The sequence below is a fragment of the Numida meleagris genome, chromosome 3 (assembly GCF_002078875.1).
Source record: "Numida meleagris isolate 19003 breed g44 Domestic line chromosome 3, NumMel1.0, whole genome shotgun sequence".
Taxonomy (NCBI): domain Eukaryota; kingdom Metazoa; phylum Chordata; class Aves; order Galliformes; family Numididae; genus Numida; species Numida meleagris.
In genome coordinates this window covers 73,541,495-73,554,638 of record NC_034411.1, presented here as the reverse complement: position 1 = coordinate 73,554,638, position 13,144 = coordinate 73,541,495, and the positions used below count along the sequence as shown (strand labels likewise).

Genomic DNA, 13,144 nt, shown 5'->3' with positions numbered 1-13,144 from the left:
AAGTAGAAATACAGTACATGTTTGAGGTAGCATGCATCAAAAGAGTAGGATGCAAAATATTCAGATTTTCTAAACTGTGTACTTTCATATTTCCCTCATAATTCCCTAAATTGCTCTCTATCAGAATCAGAAAAGTTTTAACAGGTTTTGCATACCACCTATTTGTAAGGTTATCTTATTAGTATTACTTATTTATTCACTTAAAAAAAAAATCAGTATTTCAGTTACTTTTGAAACACAATTCATTTAAACCCTCCTCAGGATATACTTGAATTCTTCAGTTACAAATGTACCCAGCAACATAATGGTTCTGTTGACAAATGTTAATTATTCGTGTGGGTTTTCTGTTCCCAGCATTATTGGCTCTGAACTCATAATCAAAGCAAAATGGGGGTGGGGGAACAGAGGGAACCTTTCCCCAAATAGTGAGCAGCTTTACTTGTGAATGTCATGGGAAGCTAGAAGGAGAAAAGAAAGCAAGTAAGTAAATGTGTTAGCCCGAGGGAAAGAATTTCTAAGGATGTGCTCCTATGTCCAGCTAGGACTGGTGTCTTTTTTATTTCAACAGATTAAAAAAAAAAAAAAAGGGAGGAAAACAACCTCTTGGCCTCACATCCTCAGAAGATACCAGAAGATACAATGGGATTTTAACACAGAGGGGAAATCTCTCCCTGACACAATTGAAACACAGCTTAACTAACCTTAAATCAGACTATCTAATCAACTTAAATCCAATGAAAAAAGCTGCTGTTATGCCTTAGAAGCAGAGTGTGGATGAGGAGACTAGCTGGGGTGAGATTAATCACTTTAGAAAAAAAGAACTTTAACCACTTTTTAATAGCATACAGTTCAATCTGGTTGTGAATATGGAAGCTCGGATAAAATCCTTTAAAAAGTAAGAGCCATCAAAGCAGTTTGGGAATGTTTAGATGTTCATATACAGTACTGAGAAGAACTCATTTCATCTATGCTTTCTAAGGTGATTCCTTACAGTCATTCTATAAAGTTCACACTAGGCAGAAAGAGAAAGAAAGATTGAATAGGGTATATTTTACGTGCCATTAATGGTTGTCATTTTGATTTAAAAAAAAAAAAAAGAAGAAGAAACATTGTAGTTTAATGGGTAAATGTAAATGACCTCAACATTGCAGTTTTGTACTTCAAAGAGGAGTAAATTTGTTTTGAAGTTTATTTGGTAGATGAATTGCTGTCAGAGATAAGCAAAAAGTTGTGAACTCCCAGAGGCTTTCATAATGCTTCAGAAAAAGGAAAATTCAAGTTATGCCATGCTTGTGATCAAACATAATAAAAATTAAGGCTAATAAACAGCCTTTCTAGCATCAATCTAAAAGGTGTGCCAAGGAGGTTTGTGAAATATGACATTATCAGTTTGGAATTCACAAGGCTTGTTATCTTTGATTTTTTTTAATCTTTGTTTTTTGAATGAACATTACTTCCACCCCTAAATTAAAAATATTCTTCATACACAATAACCCATCCAGGTTTAGCTTTTAAAATCAAACTCCTTATATCTGGGAAAAATTAATAGTTATGGTAGAAAGATTTCTTCCCCACAGCTCTCTTGATAGGCAGAAGCACAGCAGTGACTCTCAAAAGATAATTTCAATAACAATTGAACCATTGTACATGAATGACATTTCATATAGACTGTTTGATTATCATATTCCATGGTCCTCGAAACTATAGAACAAAAACAGAAGATTACCCTTTCTTGTGATATATATATATATAAAATCTCTCAAAATGTCTCTGATTAAAGAAATGTAAAATGTATGATTTTGTTTTTGAACTATTTGAACATCTCTTCAGTACTAAATGCAGATACTTGTACATTTCAAAATATTGCTTTGCCTTTGGTGGTTTTTCAGTGTCTCGGTGTAACTGGGAGTTGCTGGTTTCTGAGTAAATTTATGCTGATTTATACCTCTTGTGAATCTCTCCCCATTGCAAAGTAGTAAATACTTCAGACCTTCTCCCTCACTGGTACGTACTGTTCTGCAAAAAGTTCCAGCAAGGCAAACTTGTTGGTGCTTACTAGTAGTGCAGCCGTCGATGCCATTTCAACGACACTGACTCTGCTTTTTAGCATCAGACATATAACGAGACACAACTCATTGCATGTTTGCTTCGGAAAGGGTGCCATGCTGTCAACATGACAAAATCAAGTACAAGACAAGACAGGAAACAGAAAAAAAATCATTTATCCTTTACTATATTTAAAGATAGCTTAAAGCAAAAAATACAGGTTTTGACAAGACATTTAAATACTCACAACCAAATATTTTCTGAAATAAAACAAGTCAAACACATTCGTTCTAGGATCTTAGCTGAACAGGAGAAAATAGAATGTCTCATAATGGTGCTGAATTTCTCACCAATGTAGTAATTGCCCTATTTCTTAAAAGCAACATAATCATTTGAATTTCATTTTTGAGACATTTAGATATGGTGCATTCTCTCTCTGTGACCAAAATGGCCAGCTAACTGTCTATAAAGTCACCCCAGGGAGAAAGTACTGATCAATAAATGAAATACTAAGAAAGGTAGACAACTGAATTTCACTCTTTTTTTTTCTCATACATGTACACTTTAAATGTGAATTTGAAAAAGTCAAGCACTCTTCTATCATCTTATTTTTTAACTTTTGGAATTTCTCAGCACAATTAATTGTTTTGGAACCCGGACTCGTTTCACTTAATTTTGGGCATTCAAGGTACATATGTTAGATGCTATAGGTTACCCTAATAGCTGATGGACACAAACCAAGATACCTGTGAGAGAGAAGTGGGCATTTCATTTTTATTTTATAACTCAGGTTGGCTGAACTGTGTTTTGGAAATCTATGCCTCTCTCTTTCTCTCCATTAACTACAGAAATCTTGAGGTTAGACATCCAACTTTGGCAACTGAACAAGGCATCTAAAATTGGACTGGATGAATCTGGACCATTCTTTCCGTACATGGGCTACATATTACAGAATCATAGAATCACAGAATCCTCAGAATTGGAAAGGACCATTACAGGTCCATTAAAGAGTACCATGTCAAATGCACCAGTGACTCTTCCCTTATGTCCATTGATGTTATGACGTCATAGAAGGCTTCTAGGTTGGTCAAGCAGGATTTGCCCTCGGCGAATCCATGCTGGTCTTCCCATACCACCTCCCTGTCTTCCATATGCTTTAGCATAGCTTCCAGGAGGATCTTCTCCATGATCTTTCCCAGTACAGAGGTGAGACTGACAAATTCCAAGTGGAAGGGTTTTTAGATAGTTATATGAATGATTTCATGTGAATTAATGTGCCAATGATGAATGTGTTAGAAAGTAAATTTAGCTTGGCTTATCCTCGTTTGCCCTTCAGGGTATGTTTTAAGCTCAAGTGACTGGTCTTTTTTTTTCTTTATACACTCTGTCTTGCTTTTTTTTTTTTTTCAGTTAATAAAAGAAGAATATTTCGTTTTACATAAATCCATAGTTGTTCGAGTAAACCTTTGGTACTAGTATCACACTTCAAGAGATAAGAATCATAGAATCATTTGATTTGGAAGGGCCTCTTAAAGGTCATCTTGTCCTACTTCCCTGCAGTGAAATGAGACATCTGCAGCTAAATCAGGAGATCAGGTTGATCAGAGCCTGATCCAGCCTGGCCTTGAATGTCTTCCAAAGACAGGGCTGCCACCACTTCTCTGGCAACTCCTTCCAGTGCTTCACCACCCTTACTGTAAAAAACTTCTTCCTCATATGCAGTCTAAATCTGGTCTCCTTTTGTTTGAGACCATTTCTTCTTGTTCTGTCACAGCAGACCCTGTTAAAGTGTCTGTCCCTTTCTTTCTAAAAGCCCTCCTTCAGATACTGAAAGGGCACTATGAGGCCTCCCCAGAGCCTTCTCTTCTCCAAGATGAACAGCCTCAGCTCTTTCATCCTCTCCTCTTTGGGGAGCTGTTCCATTCCTTGGATCATTTGTGTGGACTTCCTCTGGATGTGCTCCAACAGGTCCATGTCTCTCCTGTGCTGAAGACTCCACATCTGGACACAGTACTCCAAGTGAGGTCTCACCAGTGCAGAGTAGAGGGGCAGGATCACCTCCTTTGATCTGCTGACTACATTTCTTTTGTTGCAGCCCAAGATATGGTTGGCTTTCCAGGCTGCAACGGTGCATTGCTTGTTCAAGTCCAGCTTACCATTCCCCAATATCCTCAGGTCCTTTTTGCAGGGCTGTGCTCAATCATTTCATCCTCCGGCTTGTATTGGTAGTGGACATTGCCTCTTAAACTTTTCCGCTGACTCATTTCAATGTATTTTTTGTTTGTTTGTTTGTCAAATACCCCTCTGTAACTCTTTGGATGTGCAGTTAGAGCACTCCAGCCTTCCAGGTGGTCTTCTCTCCTAGGACTGACTGAATCTATGATGCTTAGCATTCAGAATTGAGTACATGCAGTGCTGACTTCAGCTGTCAATAAGATAATGAATTTGGCAATAGCATATGGAAGAGTAAAACCTAGAGTATGAGTAAGTGTTCTTTTAAGTGTTTGCAAAGCAATCTAAGAACCTAGGCATAATATTTTATTTGATAATAAATTTCAGACACTCCTTTCTCTCTTTGTAATGTCAATTTGATAACAGTAACTTTCCTTGGAAAAGTTCTTCAGAAAAGACTACACGGTACAAATTAGTTATTTAAAAAAATATACGATTGAAACTAATCACAGTAAAAGGAACTTTCTCAGTAAAGAAACGCACCCATTCATCTATACGTTTCCCTATGCCCTTCAGATCACCTTATAAATTTCAAAAGTGAAAATACTGCTGAAGTTAGTTGTGGTTTGGTTTGTTTTCTTGAGATGCTGAGCCAAGGCCAATCATGAATATGATATTTGTTTCCCTTTATTAGACTGTTCAGAGAGATCTCCTTGAAAAGATATCCATATTTACATAACATAAACATTTATTTGTTGATCATTTATGTATTGGCATTTGAAAACTTGTATTGCTTTTCATGGTGAAGGTGAAAACAGCTTCAGGTCTCAGCTCACATAATTACTCCCTGTCTTGCACAGATTTGTCCTTCAGTCTTTGTTAAGAGCAGGATTCTTTTATTTTCTCTGTCCTGTTCTTTTATATTTTGCTGTGCACAGCGAAACTGCTCCTATATCTCATTTTACACCTTAGTGTGCTGCACTAGGAAAACCACTGCCAGACCATCTCCTTTTGTCAAGTAGTTTTTAGTCCATTTCTTGTTTATATCAAGTCAGCACTTACAGGTAGGTCATTTTGCTGCAGCTAACTGCACTTAGTATTTCTCCACAGGATACTGCAGAATCTATACACTCACTACACTTATCACAGAGATTTCAAAACCTGTTCTGTAAAAATACTTGTTTTGGTGCAGTCTAGAAATGAAAGTTTGAGTTTAGTCAATGCTAGTAGTAATATAACCCTGGTTTCTGCTGTTCCCTTCCTGAATTTTCATAGACAGAGAATCAATAGCACAAACACACTCTGGCTGAGAAAATGCTTCAAAAATGTGTCCAAAGACTGTACATTTTAAACTGTCCATTAGACACCCAGGTGAGATGAGAATTCACTGTTACACGCTGTTAATTGAATGGAGAAATATCTTCTTTCCAGAAATATCCTTCTCCCAACTTTTTTTTTTTGCATAATTTTTTTTCATGTCAACATTCCTGTAATTCTTTTTATCCTGCATTACCCATATTATCAATATTTTCATTGCATTTTCATAATATGCTGATAATGAATTGAATAATTTGTATTCACTAAAAAGTCCTTTGTTTTCTATGAAATACATGTGAATTCAGTGTGCTTAGAATTGTCTAATTGGTATGGCATAATTCCTATCTAAGCTACTAAAATCTGTTTCTTAAACTGCCTGTTGTCAAGGGTTTCTGTAACCTCATCGTTCTTTGATTGTGTCTGAGCGCTTCTTGAGATAGTGCTAGGTTAGACCAAAACCATTCTAGTGACCATTTTAATTCTTTTGTGATGCACATGATAAAATTCTAGTACTTAGGAACTTTTATTGCCACTGCCTAACTTATTAATTTAGATAAAGAGTAAGTTCTTCAGCTATTTGCTTGCTAGGTTTCCAGATATCTATATAATTTTAGCATATCCAAAGTTATACAGCATAAAAATATGGTATTTAAAATGTATCACTTGACAGGATTCTTAAGATAAAAAATTTGCATTGTTTCAGGTGATGTATTTATGAAGAAGATGGTCAAAAACACAGAAGTTTTATGTTGTCTAAGTAACTGAACAGCTTGAGAACGCAAGGAAGTGGCATCATGATATTTTCCCTGGTCATACATTTTTCACTTCCCATTTACTAAGAATAGGTAAAATAATACAGAGTTATGTGTAGCTTTTGTCTGAGCATGTATTGATACTTATGTATTATCTGACTTCCTTTCTGCCATTCTGTTTGAAAACTAATTCTTATAACATGGCAAGTATAACATGGGCACTATGTCACTGTTAGATATAGATCTCATGCAGGCTATTAACATTTTGTTTTTAATTCACTCCATTCCTGATATGGAGGAGGAAGTTTAACCAATATTTATTTATTTATTTGTCAGTATATTATTCTGCTAGACAGTTAACCTAGTATCAGAACTACAGAGAAATTCTATGGAAATGGAGGGAATAATTATATGAATACTTGTTTTGATATCTTTGCATCAAGTTATCCATCAAAGTTGGATATAAACACCTACCTATCAATTCTGTCAATCAAATCCAGGGAAGTGAAAAGAAAATAAATCTAAATGTTTCTACTGAAGTCGTATCACCTCATACAATGTGCTTACATATTTTACTACTATGTATATATTTATATGTATATATACAAGGGCAGCTCCAAAAGTAATGTCTCCAATTTTATTATGTTGGCCCACAACATCAGAGGCAGATATCGGTGGTATGGCAGTAGAGGCTGAATTTTTCCACCAAATATTCTGTTAAATTTTCTGGCTGTAGGACAGGCAGATGGCAGCAGATGGGCAGTCTGACACAGTGACATCTGACATGGAAGTGCGTATGAAGCAAAGGTGTGTCACTGATTTCCTCCCTACATAAAAAATGGCACCCATTGATGAGGAAACAGTGGATGTGAGCACAGAGGAAACTGGACTGCATGAGCAACATTTTCCTAGTAACGGCACCATCATAGCAGCTGTGAAACAATGCGCCACCTCCATTGGTGCAGATTTTTATGAGCACCTCATGCAGTCTCTTATTCATCATGAGTGGAAATGTGTAGCTAATGGTGGTCACTATGTTGAAAAATAGAATTTTGTAGCTGAGAATTTGCTCTGTCCAACAGTGTTATTGTACCCTTTGTACCTCTTGTTTTCATGGAAAAAAATAGGAGTCATTACTTTTGGAGCAACCTATGTTTGTATGTGTGTATATATATACATACATACGTATGTATGTTATTAAAACATATCAAGTAACTCTAGATCTGGATCAGTCTCTAACCGCCTAAGAGTCTCAAGGCTCCTAGGAGTGTAAAAGTTGTCAGATAGTAGTCATTTTCTCATTAAATATGTATATCTAATGTGTGAAATGAGTGAAGGGTAGCCTCCCCAAATACTCAGCAATCCTGATTCATGATGCTCTTACTAATGGTAATTTTAAATTATTATTCTAAAATTAGCAGAAAATGGAAGGGAGAAATAAATAAGAGCTTTCTGTATGTGGATGAGATTTGGGATATAAAACGGCACAATTCCTCATTAGATTTTCAAGAATAGTCTTGTTCTGTGTTAGGTGTCCTCTTCCAAAATAATTTCAGCTTTACTGAATTTTGATCGTATCCATTTTCTTCTAGCCCGAGCTTAGAGGACTAACTCATCACGAGGCAGGACTTCTTATGGTACTGTCTGCCTCAAGTTCCTCGACTTTTAGCCCTGATTATGTCAGTAGCTGCATTTCCTTTAAGAACTTAGCCTTAAAATTCTGTGTTGTACTTTATGTTTTTCTATTGAACCTACATTATAAAATGTAATTGAAAGCATAACTCAATTAAAATAAGATATTTCTCTTGTAAAGTAATGAACATCTGCATGAATCTTTAAACAAACAGTTTTATATATCTTCAGCGTTGCTAACATTTGTGTGTGAATTGGAGCATAATATACTAAAGGTCAAATCTTTGGAGGATTTTAGAAGTTCTTCACAATATTATACATATATTTTTTTCTTCTTAGGAAAATGAAACCTATTCCTGTGAAGTTTACAGACAGTTCACCTCTTGGATTTACTTTTGAAAAATTCATTGAGCAATCACAGAGACAAATTAAGTTTGCAATGTGCAAACTTAAAAATAATTTAGTCACTATTTTCCTGTTAAACAGCCACATAGCTGTGTGCTTTCTCTTTGCTTATTTTTAGTTCAGCCAGAAGGCAACAGTCTGAAACAGTGTGCTATTTAGTGTTAAAAGAAATAAACTAATGGTTTCACAAAAAATAATCTTTTATTCATATCATCAAACAGATAATTTAAAAGGTATGACTTTCTCCCCTTTGACTTGCCCATCATCTTCAAACTCTAACTGGTTAGGACGGTCAAAATGGTAAGGAAATAGTTTGAATGTATGTATGCATGGAGGTATGCCTTGCTGAAAAAAAATGCAGCACAATGAATTCATTATAGCCTGAGAAAGGAAGAAAATAGGTTTGCTTGTTAAAAAAAAACAATAACTTAATGTTGTTTAGACTTCTGCAATTAACTTCTCAATTTTGACATTTACAGAGATCTAAAACAAATAGAGCCAACTGTACTCAAAGCCCTTCTAATCTGTTCATCATTTATTGTTTAAATTTAATTTACCATTTCTATGATAATTTAATAACACTTTCAGTAATTCTTGCTTTTGACACTGAAACAGCATGGGGTTGATTTACTGTGTTGTCAGACTTGTGCTTTTATGTAAACACATTAGTATTTTCACAGCAGGGTTGAAATAAATGGAGCATATTCTGCTTCTTTTACACCTATACTAAATCTATTTACTTTGTTGAGTGACAGAGAGAAATTTTGACTGAACTACTGGAGGAAGTCAAGAGGAGTCATGATAGAACATGAAAAACTTTTGCCCGTTCTGGAAGGTGAAAGAGACCATCTTCACACAGTGCTGAAGAAGATGGAATAAGCCAGCAGTCAAGACAAGTCTTGTATTTGACAGCTTTTATCTGTTATAGCTTTTATTACAGCTGGCTTTACCAGTTTTCATGGTTACAGAAATTAGATTTGTACGTATAGATAGCACAATATGATGAAAGTATGGTGCACATAACATCTTTTACACAGATCCCTAAACCTTCTCACAGAGACAGGTAAAATTATTGCTAATTGAAATAAGAAAAAAAAAAAGATTAAGGAGAGGACGGGATGTTTTTTCAGGGGGGAGCAGATATTACAGCATCCCTATGAATTACAGCTTTCATTGGTAACAAATGCTCTTGCTGTTGCTAAAGGATTTTATCCGTCTGCATGGCTTTATGCCTTTATGCAGTTGCACTGGGCAATAGAAACATCTTATGACTCCATTTCACCTTTTTTAGCAAACAGAATGTTTAAGTCCTAAAAGGCAAAGAACATGCTTAGTAAGAAGGCACACGCTGGATCTAATTCTGTGTTCTGTTAACTGTGAAATGCCATTGAATTCAGTGTTACACAGATGTAACTGGCTGCTTCTGTTCTTTTAAATTTCCTAAAAATGTGTTGAGAATGAATTATTTTTTTTCTGGACCTTATCCTACTTGTACTGAAGTTTTTGAAGAACTCCTTGCCGTACCAATGGTATATGATATGAACTAGAGTCTTGTGCAAGGGTGAATTAATCAACAGAAACTCTGTCTTACGTTTGTTTGTTTTTTCTCTGCTGAATCATAGTATCTCAGTTTTCAGAGTGTCAGTTATGTAAATCTTATCTGTTTCAATTGTATCAGCAAGATTATACCTACGGATGTGGAATGGTTCATTTTCAGTCTTTTCCTTTGTCTAATTTTAAGTTCCCTGGTACTGCACTTTAGATTTAAATAAAAAAATAATTGTCATTCAAGCTAAGTCTGAAATTATACATATAGGTTCGAATTCAGATAAATATCCCTTCTCCAAGTAAAATTTACGGATGTATTTGACTCAGCAGAATTTAAGAACATACTTAAACAACTTCTTATGAGAGTGGATGCAGAAGTATTCCTGCATCATCAAGAGGGTGCTGCATTGGTGTTCACTGACAGGTTAAGTGGGCATCCAGTTGGTACCTAAAAGCAATATATCAATTCTAATTCAGTCAGTGTTTTAACATCTGTAAAGGAATATGTGGCCATATACAAGGAAATGAGTCATTTGTGTGTGCAATTATTGAAATTATGTATATACTTTGAAATGAATCACCTAAATTTGTATCACTTAAATTTGCATACCTATCCATCTGAGAATATCAGACTCCCATGATTTAAAGTATGATGTTAGTAATACAAATGGTGACTGAATCCATACCAAGTGAGAAATTATAATTTGGGGATTTTTCCAGTTGTGTACTTAACGTTATGCTAATGTTTTGCCATTGATAGCTAAAGAGATTAATTGTTTCTCTTTTCCATGGGCTTGTTGCTAATGAAGATCTTTCTTTCTGTAGCAAAACTGTACAGCACAGGCAGAATGATAGCATGCTGGCTCTTTACACTTTGGATACTAAAAATCCTCAGGCAAAATATTTTGTTGAAAAAGGCAAGTTTAACTCCATTCACTTCACAAGTACTGCTTTCTTACACTAACAGTCACTTTGGCTCTTTATTTAATGATTCACTGCACTCAGATATTTCCATAGCACCACATATCTATGTGGAGCTAAATGTTAACATTCCTTCTAAAGAGATAGGTTTTGAACAGTAAGAATATCACCTCTTATCCTGGGGCATCCTTCTGGCAGCAATTATTAAGGTGATATAAATAAATCACAACATGATTCAAAAATGGAATCATAACAAACAAATTTTTATGTCTCTTTTTCTTTGAAAGGTGACTTTGAGACAGAAAATTCGATGTTGTATCGAATGAGGCCTCTGTTTATCCACTAAGCCAAGAAGGGTGGGAAACTATTAAGGAACTACTATTGATTTTAAGCATCATTTAGACCAAAGAACAGATTTCAGGTGACCTTCCACTGTGATAACAATACCTGTAACTTAATAAATAGTTTTGTCTATAGGAAGTTTTAGTCTCTGCTATGAAATACAATAAACAACAATTTTAGTTTAGTTTAAACCAATAGCTACAAATAATATACTAGTTGATATATATATATACATAAAAAAAGGTATCTAATGAATCAGCAGTTTTGATCTTACTTTTATGCTTTGCTAAATTTTGAGTAATCATGACTAGCCAAGAAAATCTAACAGTTCTGACTTTGATTTGGTTTCAGACAACAGTTACATTTCATTTAGTATTTTGCCTTTTCTTTCATTAAGACTTCGGTGAAATGTATACTATATTTTAGGCTCAATGTCAATATACAAAACACAAAACAGTCTATATAGTAACTTGCAGGAACTTTAGTCTTGACATTTAAAAGCCACAGCAGCAAAACTACAGTTTTATTCTGCATGAATATCAACCCATATTTTTTAATCCCTAACATACCTGCATTTGGTCCTTACTACTTTATGAAAGGACACATGTTCACGTGGGCTCTATGAACATCCATTTCAGAGAAGATGATGACAAAGGACAATTAGTATCAGTAAGTCTCCCAAATGCTGCTAGGGAAAACAAAAATACAGATTTGTGTAAGGATGAAGATTGGCTCGGCAAGACATAAGTTATGAGATTTATGCTAATTTATTTTATTTTAACCCTGTTATGGGATGAAAGTTTAACTTAGTGAAAAGTATAGTGCCATGTAACACTCTTGGATAGATTAATGCTTTCTCTGAAAAAGTGTAGAGCCTGAATTTGTGCCTAGGATTACCTGTTTTACACTGAAGAGTTACTGGTTAACATGTCTTGGTGGAGAGAAAAAATCCCAACCTCCCAGATCTCCCTAAACTCCCAAACCAACATTCTTCTTCTAGTTGACCTTGATATCATTTACATATTTTATTAAATAAGGTGAGCTTCTTATTCCTAGGTGAATATTCACTAATCTCTTACATATGATGGAAAGGGAAACCATCTCCTCTAGTTGTGACTCAAAAGTATGACCTCTGCTGAAGTAGAGCACAGACCTCACATGGCAGGTAACAGCTCCATGCTATGACTCAAAATTGCTGAAGCTGAGAAGCTGGCATTTTCAAGAAGAATTGAAGGGAAGAACTGGGAAAGTGCATCCCTTTCTTCGGCCTTTGCACTGTCTAGTTTTGGTGTCACTATCAGACAAAAAATAATTTGCTGGAAATTTCTTTCTGGTACCCTCAAATCCCCTCAAGCTCTGTGTACAATGTATTGAGCTAGATTCCTGGTTGTGGATTCCACAGCATAAAGTAACTGCTGAGCTCTGTAACTCCTGTATGCTTTTGTGAAACTTAAAGCTTGCTGGCTGCATATGTGTATACAAAGGTACGTTGGATTTTTTCAATTATTTATAGTTAAAATGGATTCTGGCAAAATAAAACCATGCATTTACGTTTTTAAAAACTACACAAGTTGTTTTTTATTTAATCAAGGTGTAAAGAATCAAAGAGATGTATATTAGGCTGTACATTTCCAGAAGAAGGTGAGTGTGATTCCAAACAGTATTTTTTTATTATTTTTTAAGGGAAGTTGTTAACATTTTTTTTCAGTCACCATGACAACAGTGGGACTCCACTCCTGTCATACATTTTCAGTATACCAACCCTGTCTGTATGGATGCAGTATTTCAACCACACTTTCATTTTAAGTTGTTATTTTGTGCAATCTCTATTTTCTCTTATGAGACATGGAGCCTCATTCTGATCTTTCTTCTGCTAGATTTTACAGTGATGTCACCCTTACATAGGAAAGAAATTCAGTCTGACTCATAGCAACGAAAAACAGATCAGAAATAAGGTCATGCTGTAACTGACTTCATGTCAGAGTTCTCATTGTTCAGAGCATATCTGA

General features: G+C 35.3%; 1 long non-coding RNA gene across 1 annotated transcript; it reads left to right on the top strand.

The window, feature by feature from the left end:
• Positions 3,145-10,784, top strand: LOC110396826. The gene is made up of 4 exons (XR_002437289.1): positions 3,145-3,252; positions 6,239-6,380; positions 9,080-9,387; positions 10,698-10,784. It is a non-coding gene; the product is annotated as an uncharacterized LOC110396826 (long non-coding RNA).